This window comes from Rhineura floridana, chromosome 4, assembly GCF_030035675.1.
Source record: "Rhineura floridana isolate rRhiFlo1 chromosome 4, rRhiFlo1.hap2, whole genome shotgun sequence".
NCBI lineage: Eukaryota > Metazoa > Chordata > Lepidosauria > Squamata > Rhineuridae > Rhineura > Rhineura floridana.
Genome location: NC_084483.1, coordinates 54,466,951 through 54,480,378, shown reverse-complemented (window position 1 = coordinate 54,480,378; position 13,428 = coordinate 54,466,951).

The window sequence follows — 13,428 nt, the reverse complement described above, 5'->3', positions numbered from 1 at the left end:
TTAAAGAGTTAATACCTGCTTAAAGCTTGCAGCCATGACTGCAGGTGCACACTTTGGAAAATGGAGCTGCAAATGACCCTTGGCCACTGCGCAATGGGGGTGATGCGTCTGATACATCTTGTGTTGGCTGCTGCCATAAATCTGTGGCACTATAGATTTATGGCAGCAGCCATCTTTGACCCATACAGCACAAGGCATGCCAGACTCATCTGCCCTATCATATGATGGGCCACGGGCATTTCCAACTACAAAGTGTGTGCTTGCCATCCCAGTTGCTAGCTGATTCACGCAGCCATCAGACCACCTCATTGTTGTGATGCAGATTCGTCAGGTCAGCTGTGTTCTGATCCACACAGCAGGTTGTGTATGTGTGTGTGGATCACTGAGGAAATCAGACTCCCCCCATCCATCCCTACCTACAGGCTTCTTTGTGTGCAGGATGAACAGTGTGGCATGGATAGGTCTTCCCTATTGTTCCCAAGTAACTGTATAGGGGTGAGGAATCTAAGAAGCTGCCATATACCGTATCAGATATCTGTCCATCTAGCCTGGCAGTGGTTCTCCAGGTTCAGAGGCAGAGGTCTTTCCAACATCACCTGTCACTAATCCTTTTAACTAGAGGATTGAACCTGGTGCCTTCAGCATCCAAAGCACGTGTTTTGCCACTGATTTATGGTTCCTTCCTTTTAAATTCAGGATGCAGCAACATTTCTGAATGCTCTCATGTATGGGAACTACAATTCCTATGATGTCACATTGTCAGGCTCTTGATACACAGACAAAGTAACTGCCTGTTCCCCACCTCTTCTGCAGCCTATATTGTATGTATCAGATGCTTCTCACTCTTGTGTTGCCTGGTTAACTCCTTATTGGTAGAATGTAGGACCTGTGGAGATACTTCAACAAGGACTGTACTGAAATGCCTGTAGTTTGTTTTTGTTTTGTTTTTTAACTGGAGAAACTCTTGATTTGGGATGATGGAATGGGCACCCAAAATGGTAAGCTCTGTGTTTTTTTGTATTTAAGTGCTGAAGTATTTAAGTGTGGTGTATTTTGTTTTTAGTCTTGCCTCCTCCACTTTCCCCCACTGCTTCCAGCTCCTTAAAACCCACACCCAGCAAAGACCCTGTTGTCAAAAGAGTCCTTGGTTGAGATGTCCTCACCATCACCAGGCTTTTTGGGATATGCAGTCTTATTTCTACTGTATGCAAACCAATAGAGACATCACTGTCTTCGTTGGCTTGCATTGATGGGGAGAAGGTGCACCACCAAAAATGGGTTTTATGGGAAGGAAAGCCAACCTTCTCAAAAGTTCCCTGGAGCAACAGACAGACACTCACAGAATTTCTTAATTGTTAAACCATCACTGTCCTGCCTGAAACTGCTGAAGTCAGAAGTATGTTTTTGTTTAGTAGATTTAATGGAAAGTTTCAGTTCAGAGTGCTTCATGATTCAGCCTACAGATTACACATGATTCAGCTTCATTACTAAGGATAATTAGGCTTCACTACACTGCACTAAAATATTGTTGCAGCAACTAGTCACGCTTCCTCACCTAACTTGAGTAAGAATGGGCAGGCACCCTACTTGCATAGACTGAGTGTTACTATGGAGAGTGCATGCGCAGACGAGTGCTCCTTCTCAGAGGGATAGTGAGAGCCCATTGAGATTGTGCAGTGGCAATGGCAGAGCAGGCAAATGAAGGGGGTGAAAAGTAGGCAGGGAATCACCTTTACGACTGGGACAGGCATCCTTGGTGGTAACTGGATCTAAAGGGGTGGAACTGTCTCTGGCTACAGCGTGGGAGCTTGCAGACTCCTGTGCACCTGAAGACACATCACTGACATCTCCTTCCCACTCAAAGTCTGACTCCTGTTCTTTCTTACTGCCCCATGCTCATTCTGTGGAGCTCATGACATCATCCCCCCTCCATGCCAATTCTCCCCCACCCTGAATGCTTGGGTTTGAAATGGTAGAGTTCATGGAATTCTCTCACCAAGTCCACTGCGTGAATGTCTAGTGCCGCCTCCCAAGACCTTTCTTCCCGCCCTTGGTACTGTCAGGAGCCAAGAATCTGTTCCACTTCATATTCCTCCTGGCCATTGACAAGTATGGGAGTGGGCGGCAGCTCAGGTGCCCTGTAGGGATGCCACTGTTCCTTGGGAGCCAGCAAAGCACTGTGAAATACCAAGTGGATCTTCATGGAGGCAGGTAAACGTAATCTAAATGCCACTGTGTTGATCGCTGCTTCTACTTTGAAGGGACCCACTGAGCTTCCAGTTTGTGGCAGGTGGAATTATTTATTTATTTATTATTTGATTTATAACCCCCCTTCCTCCCAGCAGGAGCCCAGGGCGGCAGGTAGCATGTGGACAGACACCTTATCCCCCACCTGGATTTCAGGACCAGGCTTGTGGTGCTGGTTGGCTGCCCATTTGTAGGCAGCTTTGGCCCTCTCTAGCTGTTCTTCCAACAGCTGTTTCATTATCTGCAGCTCCTACACATACTCTTCAGCTGTGGGGACAGCCAGGGTGGTGGTAGGATTATGAAGAGTATATGGGTGATAGCCATAATTGGCAAAGAAAGGTGTCTGTTGGGTGGAGGAGTATACCAAGTAATTATAGGCAAACTCTGTGAGGGGCAACAGAATTACCCAATTGTCTTGCTGATAGTTGACATAGCAGCAAAGGTACTGTTCTAGGGTGGAATTTACTTTCTCAGTCTGCCCATACATCTCAGGATGATGGGCGGAGGACAGTCATAACTCAATCTGCAGCAGCTGCAACAGGGCTCACCAGAACTGAGTGGTGAATTGTGGTCCTCACTTCAACACCAAGCTGTTTTGGGAGCCCATGCACCTGAAAAATTAGCATGACAAACAATTCAGTAGTACCTTTAGTAGCGGGCAAGCCCATACATGGGATGAAGTGGGCCATTTGCTGACTACCAACAGGATGGTGGTATTTCCTGTCAGAGGAGCAGATCTATGATACAGCCCAGAATCACCATTCTCCATGGCCCCTCAGGCATAGGTAGCAGTTCCAACAGCCCAATGGGTCTGGGGCATGTTTGGCCCTCATACAGGTAGGGCAAGATTGTACATACGTTTAAAGTATGTTTTATTCTGGGCATCAAAATTCTTGTGTGACCACTTGCAGATTCGTAAACACCCCAAAGTGTCTTGCACTGGGGTGTTGTGACATTTCCATAACACTTTGGCCTGAAGTTCACTGGGGGGTACATATAGAGTCCTATAGTGGTGAAGTAATCCACCTCTCTGGGAGAAAACAGGAGCCCCATCTTGAGCGGGCTCTTGTAGCTCCCTAATCCATTCCTGAACAAACAGGTCTTGGTCTTGGGCAGTTAGCAATGCTTTGCAGCCACCACAATCTTGTCCAAGGGTACAATGTGATGTAGGGGTGGATCTGGCCAAGGCTCATTATGTTCCAATTCACGCGAGAGTGCATCTGCTCTACTGTTTTGGGCAAAAGGGATGTAGGTGATCCAAAAGTGGAACCTGGCAAAGAACTGGGACCATCTGTGATGCCCCCCTCAGAGGACTCATCCAAGGAGGAAGAGGAATTGGAGACCACAGACCCAGGAGAGGGGACAAGCAGGGAGACAGCCCAGGACCCTTCCCCTGAGGAAGCCTGCCTGCCAGAATCAGGAAGCAACCAGGAGGCTGCCCCTTCCCCAGTAGAGAGAAGACACCAACAGGTATTGCAGCAACAAAGGCAATCAGCGCTTAAGGAGCAGGAGAGCTTGCAAGAACACAGGCTGATTGGAAGCACCTGGGCCAGCATGCAGAGTACAAAAGATGCGTCTTAGGTGCATGCCCCCATCTGGTCCACCAGTTCCACCTTCGTTACCTGGCTAAACCAGGATTGGAGGGTCGGGAGGAGGAGGGCCCTGGGGCAAGGGATAGTGTCATGCCCCCCTCAGAGGATTCATACAAGGAGGAAGAGGAATGGGAGACCACAGACCCAGGAGAGGGGACAAGTAGGGAGACAGCCCAGGACCCTTCACCAGACCAGAGACAAGCCCCTGAGGAAGCCTGCCTGCCAGAATCAGGAAGCAACCAGGAGGCTGCCCCTTCCCCAGCAGAGAGAAGACACCAACAGGTGTTGCAGCAACAAAGGTAATCAGTGCAATTAAGGAGCAGGAGAGCTTGTAGAGTACAAAAGGCTGGAAAGAAAGGGAGACTCCTTGCTAGAGTTAATGTCAACTTTGATGCAGACATTGCTCCAGCTCTCCTGTTAAACCCATGCCTTGAACCCTGCTCTGCCTGATCAGATCTCTTGGTTTCTGGACATTTGGGCTCCCTTAAGCACTCCTCTGCCTCCTCCTTCAGTGCTTCCCAAATGGTAAAACATACTGGCTGATCCCCTGGTTCCTCCTGCCTGGCAGATTTATGGTCTGGCCTTATCTGTTCATTAGCTGCATGCCCCTGTGAACCCCCGCATTTGACAGATTGACTGTAGCCAGTCCTACAAAAGTAAGAGCAGCTAGGGTTGACAGTTTTCAGCTATGGAGCAGCTTTTGCAGGAAAACCTTGTCCTGCGTTCCCAGGTCAACCAGTTAACCATAGCTGTGCAAGCCTTGCAAGCTCAGCAGGAAGCAGCTGCCCCTCCCACACCGGCCATCGAAGTGAAATGCCCGGTGGCTGCCCCGGAAAAGTTATCTGGAACAGCCGACCATCTTTCAACCTTCTTGGCACAGACCCAGCTCTATATAGACCTGAAACCTGAAGCCTTCCCTGATGACAGGAGGAAGGTGGGATTTCTAATCAGCCTCCTGGCTGGAGCAGCAATGATGTGGGCCACTCCCCTGCTGTTGGAGCATAGCCCGATGCTGACTGATTTGACTGCCTTCACCCAGGAGCTTCAAGCCACTTTTGAGGACACTGTATGAACTGCCACTGCAAATGTTCGCATATGCCGGTTAAGACAAGGCTGACGCCCTCTCATAGATTATGTAACTGACTTCCATCTGCTGCAACAGGACCTAGCTTGTAACAAAGCAGCCTTCATGGATCAATTTCAAGATGGGCTGTCAGATGAACTACTGGATGAATTGGCTCAGGTGGAATACCCTGCAACCTTGAAAGCCTTGATTCGCTTGTGCTGGCAGATTGACAGGAGATTGGAAAGCAGGAGAGCCTCTGCCCGCCTCCGGCCAGGCCACAGAGGCCCTGTTTCCACACCAGTCAACACGGGTCCCTGGCCCATGGACCCAACGCCACCCAAGGAGCCCATGCAGCTGGCCAGGGCTCGACTGCACCTTTCCCTGGAAGAGAAGCAGTGGTGCAGGCAACATGGCCTCTATCTACACTGTGGCGCCCCGGGCCATTTTGCAGCACAGTGTCCAGTCAAGAGCCCACCACCAGTAACCTCAGGAAACGGCAGGACCCCGGCCGCAACAGGCCCCTAGACTGGGGTAAGGTCACTGTCAAGAGGGCCTGTCAACTCAGCCACCACCCCACGGCCCACCACCTGACTGTGTTTGTCACCCTGAAGATCCCTGAACGGGATCCTGCAAGTAGAAGCCATGCTGGATTCCCTAGCAATTTTTTAGACATTTACTTTGCCACCCTGCACCATGTCCCACAACAGCCTACCGCCCAGCCTGTACTGGTAGAAACCATTGATGGGTGGCTCCTGACCTCAGGACCAATGGTGCAGGAGACCACACCTTTAGAGATAACCTTGGCAATATACCTGGCAGCAGTCCCCCACTTCCCCTTAGTGCTTGGTCTGGCTTGGCTAAAGCAACACAATCTTTGCATTCAGTGGTCAACAGGCCAGATTTCCTTCCCTTCCCCACCGTGCCAAATGGCTTGTCGGGCCCAGACAGAGCGGGACATGAGTACCTCAGAAGAGGCCCCCGAACTGGACAAACTGCTGAGCAAGTACAGGGAGTTCCGGGAGGTGTTTGGGAAGTGGGAGGCAGATTGGCTACCCCCACATTGCCCATATGACTGCCCTATCGAGTTGATACCTGGGGCCAAGATTCCCATGGGGAGGATTTATTCCTTATCTGAACCTGAATTGGTGGCCCTATGGAAGTTCATCGATAAGAACCTATGCCGAGGTTTTATCCGACCCTCTACTTCGCCAGCTGCTGCACTGGTGTTGTTTATAAAGAAGTGTGAGGAGCTCTGGCTTTGCAATGATTTCTGGGCCCTTAATCAGATCACTGTTTGGAACTGGTACACTTTGCCTCTGATCCCAGAACTCCTGGAGTGGTTACTTGAGGCCCAAATCTTTACAAAGTTGGATCTATGAGAGGCCTACAACCTTGTGCACATTTGGGAGGGGGATGAATGGAAGACAGCCTTCTGCACCAGATACAGGCATTTTGAGTATACTGTGATGCCATTTGGTTTATGCAATGCACTAGCGGTCTTCCAACATTTTATGAATGATGTCTTCCGTGACTTCCTGGACCGTTTCCTGGTGATTTACCTGGATGACATCCTCATTTACTCCCCAAACCCCCAAGAACATGAGCCTACATGTCCGAGCTGTGTGCAGCCTCTGAGGGAACACCACCTGTTTGCCAAGTTAGAAAAGTGTGCATTTGATTGGACCACCATCGACTTCCACCGGATCTCCCTGGCTAAGGTAGAGACCATACTACAATGGCAGCCCCCATGCTGCATCAAGGACATGCAACGCATATTTGGCTTCTCTAATTACTACTGCCCGTTCATCTCTCACTTCTCTGAGCTAACTGTGCCCATTTCAGATCTGCTCTAGTCTAAATATAAGTTCCACTGGACTGATGCGGCTCAGCAGGCATTTCACCACCTCAAGGAAGCCTTTACCTTGGAACCCATCCTCCAGCAACCCAACCCTGTTAGGCCTTTCATCGTGGAAGCCGATGCATCAGACAAAGCAGTAGCGGCGGTACTGCTGCAGCCAGTAGACAAAGGACAGACCCTGCTTCCATGTGGGTTTCATTCCCGGAAACTCAACTCCTCAGAGAAAAACTACACTATTTGGGGGAAAGAGTTATGAGTAATCAGTGTGGCTTTTGAGACTTGGCACCACCATCTAGAAGGGGCACATCATCCAGTGCAAGTATGGACTGATCATTGGAACCTAGAATACTTGCAGACTGCCCGACGGCTGAATCAGTGCCAGATCTGGTGGTCCCTTTTCTTTTCCCAGTTCAATTTCACAGTCTCCTACTTTCCTGGCCATCAGAATAAACAAGCAGATGCGCTCTCCCACAAACCAGAGTAGGAGACTGAGTCAAGCCAGGTTCCCCTGCACCCCATCCTATGTCCAGAAAATTTTGCAGCCACCCAGCAACCTCAGTCCCTACTGGACCAGGTGAGAGAACACCAGCAGAAGGACCCGTATGTGCCAAAGCACCTGCAAGACCTTGTCTCAGGAGCCCCAGCCACTGATAGTCCACTCTTGCTACACCATGGTGCCTTGTACCACTGCAACTGGTTATATGTGCCCCTGGGGATCCTAAGAGGAGAAGTGCTTTACCTGTGCCATGACAGCTGGTCAGCTGGGCACTTTGGGACCTACAAGACCCTCCACCTAGTGTTGCAGGAGTTCTGGTGGTCCCAAGTCCATGCAGACATCAAGGACTATGTAGCTGCCTGCAATACTTGCCAGCAGGGAACAAGCCACCCCAGGAAGCCACCAGGGACCCTGTTTTGACTCCTGACTCCCCCAGGACCCTGGCGGTCGATCTCCCTGGAATTCATCTTGGATTTGCCTGCCTCCAGGGGAATTACTATCTGGTAGTAGTAGACCTGTTTACTAAGATGGCCCACTTCCTCCCATGTACTGGACTTCCTTCAGTTCCCGAGACTGCGCAGATGTTTCTTGCCCAGGTATTCCATCAGCATGGCCTTCCAGATCATCTGATATCAGACCGAGGAGTCCAGTTCACCTCCCGATTTTGGCAAGCCCTGTTTCGAACCCTAGATGTCCAGCTCCAGTTGTCCTTGGCCAATCATCCTCAAACAAATGGTCAGACGGAATGCACAAATGCCATGGTGGAGCAATATTTGTGATGCTATACCAGCTTCCAGCAGGACAATTGGGTGGATCTGCTGCCTCTGGTGGAATTTGCATATAATAACTCTCTGCATGCATCCACGCAGCAAACCCCCTTCTTTGTGACTTATGACTATCACCTCCATTTTTTCCCATCAGTCTCGCCTCCCTTGCTGGTTCCTGCTGCAGATCTCATGTTGCAAGAATTACGGGCCATCCAGGCAGTCCTGAAAAACCAATTAGACCAGACAAAGGAAGCATACAAACGCTTTGTGGACCGTCATCGTCAGCCTGGCCCTCTATTGAAAGTAGGGGACCAGATGTGGGTCTCCACCAGGTACTTGCGGTCCCAAGGGCCGACCCAGCAGCTAGAAGCACAACACATCGGCCCCTTCCTGATCACCCACCAGATCAACCCAGTGGCTTTCCAGTTGAAGCTCCCAGCATCCCTGAGTATCCATCCGGTGTTCCACCTGACGTTGCTCAGTCTGGCTCACCTACCTCACCTCTTCTGTGCTCAGCTGTGGCCTCCACCCCCCATCAATGTCAACAGGGAGGAGGAGTTTGAAGTGTCCCAGAACCTAGACTCCCACAGACATCAAGGCCAGCTCCGGTATCTGATAGACTAGAAGGGGTATGGCCCAGATGAAAGATCCTGGGAAGATGCGTCTTAGGTGCATGCCCCCCATCTGGTCCACCAGTTCCACCTTCGTTACCTGGCTAAACCAGGATTGGAGGGTCGGGAGGAGGAGGGCCCTGGGGCAAGGGATAGTGTCATGCCCCCCTCAGAGGATTCATACAAGGAGGAAGAGGAATGGGAGACCACAGACCCAGGAGAGGGGACAAGTAGGGAGACAGCCCAGGACCCTTCACCAGACCAGAGACAAGCCCCTGAGGAAGCCTGCCTGCCAGAATTAGGAAGCAACCAGGAGGCTGCCCCTTCCCCAGCAGAGAGAAGACACCAACAGGTGTTGCAGCAACAAAGGTAATCAGTGCAATTAAGGAGCAGGAGAGCTTGTAGAGTACAAAAGGCTGGAATGAAAGGGAGACTCCTTGCTAGAGTTAATGTCAACTTTGATGCAGACATTGCTCCAGCTCTCCTGTTAAACCCATGCCTTGAACCCTGCTCTGCCTGATCAGATCTCTTGGTTTCTGGACATTTGGGCTCCCTTAAGCACTCCTCTGCCTCCTCCTTCAGTGCTTCCCAAATGGTAAAACATGCTGGCTGATCTCCTGGTTCCTTCTGCCTGGCAGATTTATGGTCTGGCCTTATCTGTTCATTAGCTGCATGCCTCTGTGAACATCCGCATTTGACACCATCATACCTGGCACTGATTCAGTTTGTGAGATGTTTGGAGGCTTTCTAGGTTCTGATGATCTGTACGAACCTCCACTATGTGCCCCACCCCCTCTAGGAAGTGCTACCATGTTTCAAAATTTTTGCAGATGGCTAACAGTTCCTTTTCCCACACAGTATAGTTTTGCTCAGAGTCAGTCAACTTATGAGAGAAGTACACACAGGGATGTAGCTTTTCCTCCTTCTTGGGGGGGCTGCAACAACACCTCTCCAATCTGAGGCATCCATTTCCACCACAAAATACTGATGGGGGTCAGCATGTTGTAATATTGGCTCAGAAGAAAACAACTTTTTAAGATGTTCAAAGCCTGTTGGGCTGCTTCAGTCCAATGGAAAGATCCAGATCCCTTAAGGCAGTCTGTAATGAGGCAGTCATGCTAGAGAAAGCAGCAATGAACCACCCGTAGTAGTTGGGAAATCCAAGGAAATGCTGTAGGTCTTTTTGGTTTGGTGGCGTTCCAGGAGAGCACACAGCACACCTTCACTGGGTCCATCTGCACCCTGGTTGGGTAATTCAGTAGCCTAAAAAGTCCAGAGTGGTTAATCAAATCCACACTTCTCCAGCTGGGCACATAGGTAATGCTCCCTTAGTCTCTGCAACACTGCCCTCAGTTGTGCCTCATGCTCCTCAGGGGAGTCAGAGTAAACAAGAATGTAGTCTAAATAAACCATCACAAAGAGGTCCAGATAATCCTGGAAGATGTTGTTCATAAAATGTTGGAAGACTGCAGTGGCATTCAATAGTTCGAAAGGCATGACCAGGTACTGAAAACAGCCGTGCCAGATCTTGACTGCAGTTTTCCAGTCATCCCCTTCCCGGATCCTGATGAGGTTAGAAGCCCCATGCAGATCCAGTTTGGTGTAAACTTTTGTCATTTGCAGTCATTCCAGCATCTCATTGATAAGGGGGAGTGGGTAGTTGTTGGGGATGGTGATCTTTTTCAGCTCCCTCTAGTCATGGCAGGGACAGAGCTTGCCACTCTTTTTCTTGATGAAAAGCAAAGGGCCCCTAGTTGTGGACTTGAAAGGTTGAATGAACCCCTGCTTCAAGACGTCATCAAGGAAGTCCCTTAGAGTGGTCAACTCTGCTCAGACAGCGGGTGGGTGTGTCCAGAGGGAATCTGGGCCCCCGTGAGCAAGTTGATGGCACAGTCATACAGTCTGTGGGAGGGGCAATTGGTCAGCCTCCTTTTTGTCAAACATGTCATGGTAGAGCTGGTACTTCTCAGGTATAGTGGTCAGTGTTGAGGGAAGTGGGGCAGTCACTGCTGTAGCATTATGTGCAGTAGTCAGTCTGGAATGTCACAGGGGCTTCCCTCTATGAGATCGTGGGATCATGTTGTGTCAGCCAGGTCATCCACAGGGCAACTGGAAAGCGAGACAAGGTGGTGAGGTAGAGAGACAACTGCTCTAGATGCTTACACTGTTTCACAGTCAGTCCCATGGTTGCCTGCGTGACTGCCCCTGAAGCTAGAGGCCGTCCATCGACGGTCTTCATGGCTAAAGGCATTTCAATTGTAGTGATGGGGATGATGTGTTGCTTCACAAAGCCCAAGTCCATAAAGTTACTGGACACCCCCGAGTCCACTATGGTGTGTCCTTGGATGCTCTGCCCTGTGGGTAGACCTAGGTGAGTTTGGAAGTGTAGGGCTGGCTTGGGTGGGGTGGGAGTATCAAGAGGTCCTTTGTTCACAGTTAATCCTAGCTCATGGACCTCTATGAAAGCTGGGATTTGTAGTTTTCCTGCACCAGGGCTTTCTCCGACTTGGATGGGCAGGCCTTAGTAAGATGTCCCACCTTCCCCCAGTACAGGTACAGCCCCTCTTAGCAATGCTTGTCCTTCTCTTCCTCTACCAGTCATGGCCACACCCTTCCGATCTGCATGGTCTCCTCCCCTGACTGAGCCAAGGTTCCCACTCTGGGAGAGAAGCATGAGCAGGAGAGTGGGATGAGAGGTAACGTTTGAGCTCAGGAAACCCTGCATTCCAAGTGGCAAGCTTCAAGCTGGCTGTCAATCTTCAGGCACAGCTGGATGAGCTCTGATAAGATATTGGGGGCTGGAACTTCCACAAATTCATCCAGTATCTCATTGTTAAGGCCTTTTTGGTATTGGTAAATCTGGGCTGACTTGTTTCAATCTATTTCCTGCATCAAAATTGGAAAAGTATTGGTATAAGTCCCAGCTGAATTCTTGCCCTGACACAGATTTCCTAGTTGGCAGGCTACTGTTATTTTTCTCCGAGGATCTTGAAAGATCTCTGCCATAGCAACAATGAAATTATTGTAGTGTCCCAACACAGGGTTATTCCAAAGCAGTAGAGGGATAGACCACTGAGCTGCCTCTCTTTCTAGCAGCCTGATCATGAAGACCACTTTCAATGAATTGTTTGGAAAGTCCAACTGCTGCACCCTGATGTACAGCTTGTACTACATGATGAACGTTGCAAACTACTCCCACTTTCCACTGTAATGGAGGGGCAGTTCCATTGGCATCTTGATGCAAGTTGTGGGCACTGGATGGGCTGGAGCAGCCTGCTGTTGCATGGCTGTCACATTGTTTCCAACCTGGGTCAACCAGACCTGCAGGTTCTGGTTCTCCAGTCGCAGAGTCTGTGTCCCATTTTGAATGGTTTGCATCTCGGTACGCAATTTCTGGAGCTTGGCTAACAGTCACTAGGGTGCTTTGCATGTCCTCCTCCATCCCACCAATCACTTCCATCTGGCTCATGGGCTAGCTAGTTGCTGCAACAAACTGTCCTGTCTGAATCCACTGAAGTCAGACATAAATGCAGAAGTGTGTTTTTCTATAGTAGTTTTAATGGAAAGTCTCAGTGCAAAGCACTTCATGAATCAGCTTATATATTACGCAGGACTCAGCTTCATTATTAGGAATAATTAGGCATGACTACACTGTACTAAGACATTGTTACAGCAACTAGACATGCCTCCTTACTGAACTTAAGTAAGGATGGGCAGGCACCCAACTGCATAGACTGAGTGTCACTGCAGAAAGTGCACACAGAGATGAGTGTTCCTTCTCAGAGTGATAGCAAGAGCCTGTTGAGATTGTTGGTGACACCTCCTTTGAGTCTGGGGAGAGGGTGGCTGAACCCCTGCAGTGAGGTCCTCCCCAATAGGAGGTGGTGGGCTGTGTGGTGGTGATGGCAGAGCAGGCAAAGGAAGGGAGTGAAAGGTAGGCAAGTAATCATCTTCTTGACTGGGATGGGCATCCTCACTGGTAACTGGATCTAAAGGGGGGAAACTATCACTGGCTACAGCGCGGGAGCTTGCAGACTCCTGCACATCTGAAGACACATCACTGACGTCTCTTTCCCACTCAAACTCTGACTTCTCCTCCTTGTTCTTGTGGCCCCATGCCCATTCTACAGGGCTCATGATAATCATCACTCTGAAACTTTGGTTGAAGCAAACAAAAATATGAACTTTAAAAAAACCCCACACAAGCAGTAAAAAACAAAACAAAAACAAAGGCACAATTTCAAATACAGTAAGCCACTTCCCAATTATAATATGTGTGTGTACCAGTGGTTAGATGCTTTTGACAAGTTCTAGTGTGATGAGAAGGCATCTAGGTCTGCACAAGTCTTCCTTCAAGTAGAATCCAGCTGGAGAGCCCGTAATTCCACTGAAACCCAGCCTTCAAATTTGTATGTGTAGTTAGTCTGTGGGAATTCTGTAATGAGTTTTGCCCATCTAATTTCCACATGATGGAAGAAATTCTGTAATGGAAAGTTTGCCATGATAAAGTCATTATTTTAATGACCCATAAATAATGCCCCCTGTATTTGATTGCTCAGTGTACAGGTGACTGCAAGAGATTCATCATTACATAGAGTTTGAATGCTAGCAGACACCATCAAGATCTTTGATGACTTCTTACATAGCATAGTGTACAGGAGTCACTCTGTACAAAGCCGTTTGAGGAACTAACAGTGATGAAACATTCAATGCTTTCCTAAGTTCAAAAATAAACAAACTGTGATTAATTATGCAAGGTTTAGCAACATAACCTCAGAAGTTTTCATTTTC